The sequence below is a fragment of the Oncorhynchus masou genome, chromosome 21 (assembly GCF_036934945.1).
Source record: "Oncorhynchus masou masou isolate Uvic2021 chromosome 21, UVic_Omas_1.1, whole genome shotgun sequence".
Classification (NCBI taxonomy): Eukaryota; Metazoa; Chordata; class Actinopteri; order Salmoniformes; family Salmonidae; genus Oncorhynchus; species Oncorhynchus masou.
In genome coordinates, this window is record NC_088232.1 from 16,710,045 (window position 1) to 16,723,553 (window position 13,509).

The window sequence follows — 13,509 nt, forward strand, 5'->3', positions numbered from 1 at the left end:
AATAAAATGATGCTCTAATTACACATGCACAAGACCAGTTTAATGTTCAGTGTTACTGAGAATGCAAGCACTAACAAAATATGGCTATTAAGTGTTGAAAGGAAACTACATATCCGAAAACTGCCGCTTTGAATCACCTACAGAAAAGGTAGGATGAAAATCATGTTAGTTTGTATTCTGAGAGAACCATCGCTTTAAAGATGGTATAGTGTGTGTTTGAAACAAGAACACTTACCCTCAGATGGACAAAGAGGTTCAAAGTTGTTTTTGCTAAGCATCCAACTTGCTGTTAGCAATCTTTGCAAATGGCTCTGATTTACTCTACAGTATATTCAGGTATCATTAATTTCATTGCAGCTTTCAATCTTTTCAGTGGCATGTTGAAAGAGTCATACAGTAGTTGAGCGTCACAACGTATTTATACTTATCAATAAAATATCATTGGTTAATTGATTTGTCTTGATTATGTACACCTGTGGCAATATACATTTAGGAGAAGAGACATTTACAACATGTTCAGATAGAAACGTATTGTGTAGATCAAATATGACTGTCAGATAGATTGGAATAGTAGCTCTATTCATTCTATTTCTAACAGCAACATAAAGTTCCAGATACAGCCCTGCTATTACTTGAAGGCAGCAAATTCAAGAGTTTCAGAAATGTAGTCACTTCCTGAGATCTATATTCAAATATGTTTTTTTAAAGTAATTGCTTTCTCATATCTGTATTCAAATAGTTTACAAATGTAGTTACTTTCTGAGATCTGTTTTCAAATCGTTTTGAAAAGTAGTCACTTTCTGAAATTTGTATTGAAATAGTTTTTAAAAGTTTTTAAAACATTTTGGGGGGTGGAATAGTTGTAATCACATCCAAAGTAGTTACTTTCCACAAGGCATAGTTAACATTTTTGTTTATGAAAGTTCAAACAGGAAGGCTGGTCTGAATGCTCATTTAACTTTATCAAGCAGCAATAACATAATTCATTCTGTTTCCTATACTACGGGCATAGTGGGAATTAATGCAAATGTATCATCCTCAGCATAGTGTCTCGTTCTTCTCTTCTTTCTATTAGCCATGCATGGAATGTTATTCACCTATTTACCTTTGACCTATAAGCATGGCACAATAATGCACGTTCCCCTCAATGCCTTTCCCCCAGTGGGGGGTTCGATGCCAGCTGCCCAGCAAAGGGCTACCTGTCATCAGTATCTGGCGCCGAGGACCATTCCCCAGAGACAAAGGCCATACCCCAAACTATTTAATAACATTCCACATTGCATTCTGTCTCTGTTGTTCATTCAGTTATGCCTGAACTCTATCGAACTATAGTTATCCCTGGTCTGACACACACACACACACAGGTCTAAATGTGTTTGTTTTCAGCTGTTGAGAGAGGCACACAAGTTCACTCCTATGACTAACCCACTGCGGTCAGTGAGAGAAAAAACAGCCACCCTGTACTTGAAGATACACTTACAGTAAATGTCCTTTTACAGCAGTCATTATAAACCAGATAGACTTCCAGAGCTTGACTACAGTACCTATTATCATCATTTAGAAAGCATGTGTAAAGTCAGACTGTAACAGTTCCTACCTGGACATGAGTTTAGGCTTCTTTCCTTGCGCATATACACTCTGTGGATCTGTTGGGACGGAATGCAAATTGGAGCAGGTCTAGGGTTTCTGGGATGATGGTGTTGATGTGAGCCATGACCAGCCTTTCAAAGCACTTCATGGCTACAGACGCGAGTCATTTAGGCAGGTTACCTTGGTGTTCTTGGGCACAGGAACTATGGTGGTCTGCTTGAAATGTAGGTATTACAGACTTGGCCAGGGAGATGTTGAAAATGTCAGTGAAGACACTTGGCAGTTAGTCAGCGCATGCTCTGAGTACCTGTCCTGGTAACAAGTCCTGATTTTCTTTCCACTGATGTGAAATCAACACTCATGCGTACATCCACAACACCCTCATCAAAACACCCTGTGACCTCAAAGCAATGTGACTGAGTGAAAGCACACACACACACTGTGAAACCTGCTTCAACCTCAGACAAGTCTTGACTCATCTGCCCTATGTTTACCTGACAGAGGAGCGTGGAGCCAGTGTGTGTGCTTTTTTGTAACTGACCCTTGAGCAGGTGTCACATGTCTTTCCCCAGTAACCTGTCGGACGGGTGCCGACCCTTGGCTCGTTTGATTGGCGCAGGGCCAGCGGCCTGACACAAACACACACCAGTAACTCTCCGTAAAAGCACACTGTGATGACGTCACATGTTTACACGGGGAAAACAAACAGAAGGGAAGAGAGAAGAGAAAGAGAGGAGTTCACTTTGTTTTTATCTTTTCGATCTTCCACTCTTCTTGCCTCTCTCTCTCTCGCTCTCTCTCTCTCTCAACACCTTGCATTTACTCACTCACGCCGTCTGTGTCTGTGTTTGAATCAAAAGTGCTGCTGCAGTGTCTTTGTCTGAGCAACAACAACAAACTAGAGCTTTGCTAGTCCTCCACAAAGGCAGGGAGGGAAGGAAGAAGTGAGATAAGGGAGGGGAGGGAGGAGAGGGGCGGAGGGGAGAGGGGTGAGCTAGAGGCCGAAGGTCATTGGCTGTGCAGCTGAAGTGGAAGAGGTAGTAATTTGCTGAATGCACGGCTGTCTTTTATCCACTCTCCTTATCTGAGCAGGACAGAGAGATAGGCTATAGCTCAGAGCAATGACCACTTTTAAACACATACACACATACACATACACATACGTACATTACTCACACTTGCCTACTTTCACAAACATACACATTCACAAACACATTCACAAACAAAAACACAGTCTCACTGCAGAATATGATGTTTTTCCACGTTACTCCAAATTCCAAAGTGTTTTTGACACCATGGGTTGACTCCTCCTGCTCAGTATTGTTCATTTTCTCCAAACATCAAATATCAAAGTTGCTCAAAAACGCCAAATTTACAAGGATAAAGTTTTACACTACTGGACTGTTTTGCAAGCACAGACTGCAATATGTTACAGTCAATAAGTGCATCAATGATGTCATCCCCACATTGACCATGTGTACATATCCAAACCAGAAGCCATGGATTACAGGAAACATCCGCACCGAGCTAAAGGCTAGAGCTGCCGCTTTCAAGGAGCGGGACACTAACCCGGACTCATAAGAAATCACGTTATGCCCTCTGACGAACCATCAAACAGGCAAAGCGTCAATACAGGACTAAGATTAAATCCTACTACACCGGCTCTGACGCTCGTCGGATGTAGCAGGGTTTGCAAACTATTACAGACTACAAAGAGAAACCCAGCAGTGAGCTGCCCAGTGACGCGAGCCTACCAAATGGGCTAAATGACTCTTTATGCTCGCTTCGAAGCAAGCAACACCGAAGCATGCATGAGAGCACCAGCTGTTCTGGGTGACTGTGTGATCACGCTCTTCGTAGTCGATGTGAGCAAGACCTTTAAACGGGTCAACATTCACAAGGCCTCGGGCCAGACGGATTACCAGGACGTGTACTCAGAGCATGCGTGGACCAACTGGCAAGTGTCTTCACTGACATTTTCAACCTCTCCATGACTGAGTCTGTAATACCTACATGTTTCAAGCAGACCACCATAGTCCCTGTTCTCAAGAAAGCGAAGGTAACATGCCTAAATGACTACCGCCCCGTTGCACACATCGGTAGCCATGAAGTGCTTTGAAAGGCTGGTCATGGCTCACATCAACACCATCATGCCGGAAACCTTAGACCCACTCCAATTTGCATTCCTTCCCAACAGATCCACAGATAGCACTCCACACTGCCCTCTCCCACCTGGACGAAAGGAACACCTATGTGAGAATGCTGTTCATTGACTACAGCTCAGCGTTCAACACCATTGTGCCCACAAAGCTCATCACTAAACTAAGGACCCTGGGACTAAACACCTCCCTCTACAACTGGATCCTGGACTTCCTAACGGGCCGCCCCCCAGGTGGTAAGGGTAGGCAACAACACATCTGCCATGCTGATCCTCAACACGAGGGCCCCTCTGGGCTGCAAGCCTAGTCCCCTCCTGAACTCCCTGTTCACCCACGACTGCGTGGCCAAGCATGACTCCAACACCATCATTAAGTTTGCTGACAACACACCGGTGTTAGGCCAGATCACCGACAACAATGAGACAGCCTATAGGGAGGAGGTCAGAGACCTGGCCGTGTGGTGCCAGGACAACAACCTCTCCCTCAACGTGAGCAAGACAAAGGAGATGATCGTGGACTAGAGGAAAAGGTGTGCCAAACACGCACCCATTCACATCAATGGGGCTGTAGTGGAATGGGTTGAGAGTTTCAAGTTACTTGGTGTCCACATCACCAACAAACTATCAATGCCCAAACACCCTCGGGAGACTGAAAAGATTTGGCATGGGTTCTACGGCTGCACCATCGAGAATTAATGTAGGTAATTTGTACATGTAGGTAGGGGTAAAGTGACTATGCATAGATAATAAACAGCTTGTAGCAACAGTGTAAAACCAAAGGGGGGTGTCAATGCAAATAGTCCGGGTAGCCATTTTTATAACTGTTCAGCAGTATTATAGCTTGGGGGTAGAAGCTGTTGAGAACCTTTTGGTCCCAGACGGTACCACTTGACTTGGGTGGCTGGAGTCTTTGACTTCGGTGGCTGGAGTCTTTAGGGTCTTCCTCTGACACCAACTGGTGTAGAAGTTATGGATGGCAGGGAGCTTTGGCTTAGTGATGTACTGGGCTGTACACACTACACTCTGTAGTGACTTGCGGTCGGATGCCAAGCAGTTGGCATACACTGCTGAGGTGCTTGAGGATTCTTTTGGCCTTCCTGTGACACCGGGTGAGGTAGATGTCCTGGAGGCTACGCAGTGTGCCCCCAGTGATGTATTGGGCAGACCCTCTGGAGAGCCTTGCAGTTGTAGACAGTGCAGTTGCCGTACCAGGCAATGAAACTGCCTGACAGGATGCTCTCAATGGTGCATCTGTAAAGTTTGTGAGGGTCTTAGGGGCCAAGCCAAATTTCTTCAGCCTCCTGAGGGAGCGTTCCATCTCCATGACTGTGTTGGTGTGTGTGGACCATGATCATTTCTTAGTAATGTGAACACCGAGGAATTTGACGCTCTCGACCTGCTCCACTACAGCCCTGTTGATCTGGATGTGCTCGGCCCTCCATTTCCTGTAGACCACCATCAGCTCCTTTGTCTTGTTGACATTGAAGGAGAGGTTGTTGTCCTGGCACCACACTGCCAGTTCTCTGACCTCCTCCCTGTAGGCTGTCTCATCAGTCTGGCCCTGCGGCCTTGTGAATATTAACCTGTTTAAATACCTTACTCACATCGGCTACGGAAAGCATGATCACACAGTCGTCCGGAACAGCTGGTGTTCTCATGCATGGTTCAGTGTTGCTAGCCTTGAAGCGAGCATAGAAGGTTATTTAGCTTATCTGGTAGGCTCATATCATTGGACTGATCGCAGCTGGCTTTCTCTTTGTAATCTGTTACAGTTTGCAAGCCCTGCCACATTCGACGAGCATCAGAGCTGGTGTGTAGGATTCACTCTTGGTCTTGTATTGCCGCTTTGCCTGTCTGGTGGTTCGTCTGAGTGCATAGAATGATTTCATATAAGCATCTGGATTAGTGTCCCACTCCTTGAAAGCGGCAGCTCTAGCCTTGAGCTTAGTACGGATGTTGCCTGTAATCCGTGGCTTCTGGTTGGGATATGTACGTACGGTCCCGACGTCCTCAGGACATGGATAGACGTCCAATTTCTCTTGAGCGATCTGCCTGTGCTTGCATGTGGACAGGCAAGCACACACTCACATATCGATAGATAGCATGTGCCTCATAACATGGATCCCAGCTCCAGTGAGGGAGTTAAGTGGTTGTTAAACCAACTGCCCAGTTGGACCCTCCCACTACTGTCTCTAACTGTTCAGAAACATCTCGCCTGGAGGCTCATGCATCTTTCTCATTCATCAACAATATTGCTTTCAACACAGAATTTATCTCTCACTTTTCTCTCCCTCCCTCTCACTCTCTCCTTCTTCCTCCTCTCCCTCTCTCTCTAATAAAATCACGCCTGCAGCGAAACGTTGTTGAAAAGTTTACAGGAGTTGACCAACAGGGTCAGCATCAACCAGCTAGCACACCCCTCCCAAACAGGGATCATTAAATGATCTGTGTTGTTGCTTGTGATACAGTATTTAAATCCCCACTACCCTTAATTCTCTCTCTCTCTCCTCCCTCTCACTCTCTCCTTCTTCCTCCTCTCCCTCTCTCTCTAATAAAATCACGCCTGCAGCGTAACGTTGTTGAAAGGTTTACAGGAGTTGACCAACAGGGTTAGCATCAACCAGCTAGCACACCCCTCCCAAACAGGGATCATTAAATGATCTGTGTTGTTGCTTGTGATACAGTATTTAAATCCCCACTACCCTTAATTCTCTCTCTCTCTCTCTCTCTCTCTCTCTCTCTCTCTCTCTCTCTCTCTCTCTCTCTCTCTCTCTCTCTCTCTCTCTCTCTCTCTCTCTCTCTCTCTCTCTCTCTCTCTCTCTCTCTCTCTCTCTCTCTCCCTCCCTCCCTCCCTCCCTCCCTCAGGACAACAGGCAGCCTATTCCTTTCGCTCTCTCTTGGTGTCTCTGTATCTCTCTCCTGCTGCCCCCCTCTCTTTCTCTGTCTTCCTTTCTCTCTGCCTCTGAATCTCTCTTCAGCTGTCCCTCTCTCTTTCTTTCCCTCTTCCTCTCTCTGCAACTGTGTCACCATGGTTACTCTAGAACACCAATGTGTCTGTTGCCAGGGCAACGGGAGGCGGCTGGGCAGCGAGTGACAAGCCGTGTTAATTCCATCACCCATGAACCCCACGGGACCGCAGGCATTCGTCTTCATCGCACACATACACACACACACACACATCGTCAGATCGCTGTCTGTATGCCACAGCCAATGCATTAACTATATCATTTAACCACAGTTGTCTGGATAAATGCACTCATCGCTCTCTTTTTTACGCATTCTCTCTCTCCTTTGCCTGTGCGTGTCTGTGTATGTGTGTGTGGTGGTGTGTGTGTGTGTGTTGTATTAGTAGTCTTGAATGGTACATTCACATTTCACATTTCCTTTACGCTGCTAGTATATTAGCTGTTTTGAATCCCTTCCTCTCTTTCTCTCTCTCTCTCTCCCTCCCCCTTTCCTCCCAACTTCCGTAAGATCAAAGGTGAAAATGTACTTGTTCTTTCGCTTTACTTCCAGCCCACTCTAGTTATACAACCATATGTCCATCTCTCCAGACCAGATGTAGATCCCTACGTCTCCCTACAGCCCAGCAGAGTGGTACATATCCCCAATAACACAGACCCGAACATGTAGGTTGTGTCCCAAATGGCACGCTTTTCACTTTATTGTACAATACTTTTGACCAGGCCCTGGGCAAAAGTAGTGCACTACAAACACTGTAACGGCCAACTTTAATTAAAAATTTTTTTGGGGTATTATCGACATTGAAATACTCAAAAATGTTTTACGGCAATATACTGTATATTATGGTGCAATGTTGTGGGCAGGGAAATAATTGCTGTATTACAAATAGTACTGTAATTCCATCCCACAGTCTGAGTGCCCAAAATCCTTTTGACCACTAGTTATATTGTTGTTTCTGGCGGATTAACATATTTTGAGGCTTACCTTGTAAGAAGCTATATTTGTTGCACCCGTTAAGAGGGAAATGCTGTACCAATTTAACTCCTATGTGTTTACAGTGCCCCATCAATTTAAATTGTATAGGGGACAGATTGGATTGGCAGAAATGTTTAAATGGTTGAGCATCTTGCCATGTCCTCTTGGTCTGTTTCGCCCTGGTTGATGCCAGTTTGGAAGCCTTTGTTAAGTGATATAAAACACCAAATATTAATGAATATGCTGTTATGTGTCAACACATTACCTATCAGCCAACCTACTTGCACCAATCCAATGTAATTACAGTGAGATACTGTGAAATATAAACCCCTCTCCTCAATTAAATTCATTCATTCATCCATCCATTCATTCATTCTGATTACGGTAGCATAAAAAAAAGTTTAATAAAGTCAATTTTACAGTATTGTACTGTTTGCATTACCGTATTTACCATATATATACACCTTAGTTATATTACAGTAGGTGTAATAGGTGTAATTTGTGACAGAACGTGTTGTCTCACAATGGGGAGGAGAGGGACATGAATGATAGCGGTACGGGGACAGTGATGTAGTTGTTATGGGATGGAAACATGGATAGGACTTGGGCACACTTGGAGCAGCTGTAACATTCAACAGAAGGTCACTGACCACGATGAGATGGGAAAGGCTGCCGGTCTTTACTGTTACAACCTCATACAAACACAGACACGCATGTGTGTGCACACAAACAACATGCACACATGTGCGTACAGATATACACACATGGATAGACACACACACACAGAAACACATGCGGATGCAGACACACACATGCTCACCCACACACACACACACACATGCTCATACAGGCGCACACACTTTCTGGCTCATACACACACACACACACACACACACACACACACACACACACACACACACACACACACACACACACACACACACACACACTCTCTCTCTCTCTCTCTCTCTCTCTCTCTCTCTCTCTCACCAAAGCACAATCACTCACATTTTCACACACTCGTCATCCATGCGTAAATGCCAGTGCCCAGCTTTCGCTACGCTAATAGTGATAACTATCCAGGCATGAGAGGATTTAGTTAAAGGGGCAATCAGCAGTTCAAACAATAACAAAGCCACACCCCACCACTGTTTTGATAAAACGCTGAGGGATGGGGCTTGAGAAAGGCAACCACTTTCAAATTCATAGACTGAGCTACACTGTAAAAGGGTTGCCGTGAGTTTAACAGTAACTTACAGGCAGCTAGTGGTAATTAAGTTACTGTATATTGCGGTACAACTACTGTAATCTAAATACAGTATCAAAGCAAGTACTGTCTAATGAAACACAGTATAATAATGTAGAATTTATTTTTAAAAAGTAAATACTGTAATTGTAATGAATGAATGGATGATTCATTCAATTCATTGAGGGGAGATGTGGTTTTTATTTCACAGTATTTAACTGTAATTACATGGGATTGGTGCAAGCGGGTTGGTTGGAAGGTAATGTGTTTACACATTACAGCATATCAATGAGTATTTGTTGTTTTATATCACTTGCACTTCTCGAGGCCTTAGCAAAGACTTCCAAACTGTCAGTGACAACAAGGCAAAACAGACGAAAAGGACATGGCAAAATGCTCAACCAATAAAGGTTTAAGACTTGCTGCCACTCCAATCAAAAGAAACGCAGCGTTGCTCTCAGATCAGCTTTCCCCATTCAAATATTGTATTACCTTAAACATTAGAATTATTCCATAATACTGATGACGGATCAACTTCCAGAGAGATATCACCTACGGCCGCAAATATTGAGGCAGGCTTATTCTCATGCTTATAAGCATTAACCTATAATTACGCTATAAAAATGCTCTCAATCAAGATTTGCCACATCATTGTGCACATGTTACACATGGAATATATTGAGGCAAAAATGACAGACAGTAGCCTACAATTGGCGAAATAGAAGTCAATTGAATAAACATGAAATTATTTGAATATGATTGAACTATATAGGCATGTAGCCTATACCTTAGGACTATTTAACTACAGTCTTCTCAGTTTTCATTTGAAACATACTTTATCCTCGGTTTATAACAATTGCAAAGACATTGGCAACTTTGTATTTGTAGCCAACTTAATTCTGAAGTTATCGTCGGTCACAGAGAGCGAGATAAACATGTTGATTCTGTGTTAATTAAGCAGAGATCTTCTCTGTTTAAAGTGAAGCGAAGGGGCAAAAAATTATCTAATGATACACTTATCTGTTCTACAAGGACAACTTTAGTAATGATGGTTTTGGGAAACAGTTCAGAGATTTAACGATGCGCCTACAAAAGTTCTAACGATGAGCATTTTGGGAAACCAGGCCCAGTTAAATTGGTACAGCATTCACACCTAATGGGTGCGACAAATATAGCCTCAAAATACTTCAAAATATGTTACTGAGTCAGAAATAACAATTACCAGGAACCCACTAGTGGTCAAAAGGTTTTTGGAGCTTCATAAACAGTACATTACTGTATTCTGCGGGATGGAATTACAGTACCATTTGAAATACAGCAAGTCATTTAGTCAGTGCTTACAATGGCAACATGATGGAAAAACACCTTATTGCATAACACCCCCCCCCCCCCACACACACACACAGAAAAAAACGATTTGTGATCAAACATGTTGTTGCACATAAGCACACACACATGCCCTCACAACACACTCACACACTCACTCACACACTCACTCACACACAGACAGGGCTTGCTGCGTGCCCTGAGGAAGGTAAATTGAATAAGGCTGTGTAGCAGAATGTCGGCTGGGGACGTAAACATGGTTAGAGAGGATCCATGGACACACAGATCCCAGAGACACACACTAATGAATAGGAACATACTGGAGACACTGTCCTTTTAACACAACACTCCATTCAAAAGCCTAATCTACGGTAGTCTACTCATACAGTCAATTTATAACCCCAAGACACTGACTGTAACCCTAAGACACTGCTTCATAACACAATAGATTCAAAACAGGACGCTGTACAAAACACAATTTATAGCCTACTGTAGTCTATTCAGCCAACCTGCAAGACACTGATATAGGCAATTCACAACCACAAAACTTACAGCAAAGGACTTACATTTTAATCTATTAGCAGGCACTCTTATCCAGATCGACTGACAGGAGGAATTAGGGTTAAGTGCCTTGCTCAAGGGCACATTGGCAGATGTTTTACTTCGTCAGCTCGGGGATACTGGCCCAACGTTCTTAACCACTAGGCTACTTAAATACCCAGCAGCCCTATAACTTCCAGAGGATGAGAAAGTTCCTTCCATTCAGTCTGTTTATTCATGGTTGTGTGTTTCATTTGAGCACAGCCAGTCAGTGATACTGAGTGAGCTGCTTTGTCTTTGACGCTCTGGGTGTGTTTGAAGTAAAGGGTCCACTGGGACCCACTGTAGAGCGAGAGAGAGAGCGAGAGAGAGAGATTGTGTGTGTGTGTGTACACACACAGCTCTCACCACCCGCTGTTCACTCGAGGACAGGGGAACAATATCTGAATAGGGATTAGTGGCACATCTTGATTGGAGTGTGAGGGTTGGCAGAGGCACATGTTGATGATGCTGATTTTGAGGAGGGCGCCAGGTGATGATGCGTATGGTGTAATGATGTGACAGTCCAAGAGTTAGCCCAGCATTGATTAGACATTGTGGCTTTAATTACAGTGCATCGTATCCTCTGATTGGTGAATCAGAGTAGGAGAGGAGGGATGAGAGGAGAAGAGGACAGGTGTGTGTACTCGACGCCGACACCTCTGCCCAGACACACACAAACACACACACACATCTGCTGTCGCCTAGTGCCGGATAAACAAGGATTGGAGACGAGACAGGAAGAGCCGTGAGGACTGACAGCTGTTGGCTGTCTCAGGTCTCTAACTACCTGCAATTACAGTATCTACACACACAGTGCAAACACACACACACATATCCACCCACACACACATCAAACACATTTCATATAATATTCCTTCTGTGTAGAAAACTAGAAAGCGCATTCATTCAATACCTAATCAAAAAGCAATGACACAGGCCCCAGGAGAAGCACTCTCTTGGAATTACTCAGCAGCAACATCAACAATAATTTAGAATGGACAAAAATAAACTTGCAGAACAGGCATCTTGTTTGTATTTCTGTGTCGGTGTCCAGGGAGTTAGGGAGAGCTTGAAGAGAGAGTGGGCGGTGGGAGGGATGGAGAGAGAAGATGGGGAGAAAAGAGGTTTTTAGAGTCAGCAGGTGAGATCATTTCAGCATCAGAGCAGTATTGAGTTATCAAGGCACCCTGTCTCTCTCTAAAATAAGCAAGCATCTAAGTAAGCACTTCCTTAGACGATGTATACCATGTGTATCCTGTACATAGACTAATAAAACTCTCTCCCCTCTCTCTCTTTCTCTCTCTCTTTTCTCTCCCTGTCCCTCTTCCTCTTTCTCTTTCTCTCCTCTCGCTGACACAGCCAATCACCACAGAGGTTAATGTCATACGCACGCTCCGGAAAACTGCAGATCCCTCCACCTGATCATTAGTTAGTGTGTGTAAGTGTGTGTGCATACAAGTGTGTGTGTGTGTGTGTTCAACATTACTGCTGGGCCAGCACTAAGCCATGTTCAGGGGACTTCACTCTACATTACCCCTCAGCTGTAACCTTGGCCTGGTGATCTGCCAGGACTCTTTACAGGCCTCCCATCACACATAGAGATACTAGATAGAGCTTTTTCATTCATCAGTATAGAATGGAAACCATAGACTCTATAGCGGACATCTTGGAAAGGTGTTCTGGAATAAAGCGTATTACAAAACATTTAGGGATGACAGACTCCTTCCTTCAAATCTTAATTTGCTGACGTTCCTTCGTTTTTTTTTTCAACGCTTTGTGTGTTTTATAACATTTGTTGTATTCGGCGCATGTGACAAAGTTTGATTTGATTTGGACAGTGTGTCACTGAAGGTGCAATCCCATTCTATTTCTATGAATTATCCCTGTATGAAGCAGTGCGTAATAAGTGAAGAGCTCTCTCTCTCTCTCTGCATCCAGTTACAGCCACTGTAAATCACAGAGCACCTATCAGCGGTTCATCTCTGTGTCAGATGACAATTTATCCATCAGCCAACGACCGACAGACAGTGTGGGTCACCGGCAGCCTGCGAAAACATTCAGTCACTAATCAGCTCCCTCGCAAACATGATTACATTTCAAATCACATTAGCCTCAGCACGCCAGCTACAGGACAGCCTAGTCAGAGCAATACGAAGCAGTGGACAGTACAGGCCCAAAGGTAGACAGGAGAGGCATAGAGGGATAGACAGGGGTGTAGAGAGAGAGAGAGAGAGGGTGAGAAAGAGAGATAGTGGGAATAAAAGAGATGAGGAGAGAAATCCGAGCAGACGCACACACACACATACACGCGTGCACAAACTTGACCACAAAATCCTCCTTCTAGCATTAAAAAACTCTTCACCACCTTGTCCACCCCTACCTCTCAGACCGTCTTGTCCCCTACCAACCCACACACTACCTCTGTTCTACCACAGCAGGCCACCTTGTCATCCCAGATCCAAGCTCCAGAGCTTCTCCAGGGTTGCGCCGAGGCTCTGGGACTCCCTCCATTCAGTCATCCGTGAGTCCATCACCTTCTTTCAGTCCCACCTAAAGACCTTCACACACACACATGCGCACAACACCTGCTCGCTCACTCATCCACTGACATATCATACTCTTTCCCTTCCTTGAACCCTACTCCATACTCCTCCTGTTTATTCTGGTG

General features: G+C 44.4%; 1 protein-coding gene across 2 annotated transcripts in view; it reads right to left on the bottom strand.

Annotated features, from left to right (window-relative positions):
- foxn3 (forkhead box N3) overlaps positions 1 to 13,509 on the bottom strand; it is a 112,552-nt gene that overhangs the window by 83,543 nt on the left and 15,500 nt on the right. Inside the window, exon 1 of one of the 2 annotated variants that reach the window (XM_064927572.1) lies at positions 1,598 to 3,009. The exons of the other annotated variant lie outside the window; for it this stretch is intronic. The gene's annotated coding sequence lies outside the window, so the exon portion shown is untranslated. Of the gene's footprint in view, positions 1 to 1,597; positions 3,010 to 13,509 lie in introns of those variants that run through there. 2 annotated transcript variants of the gene reach the window in all.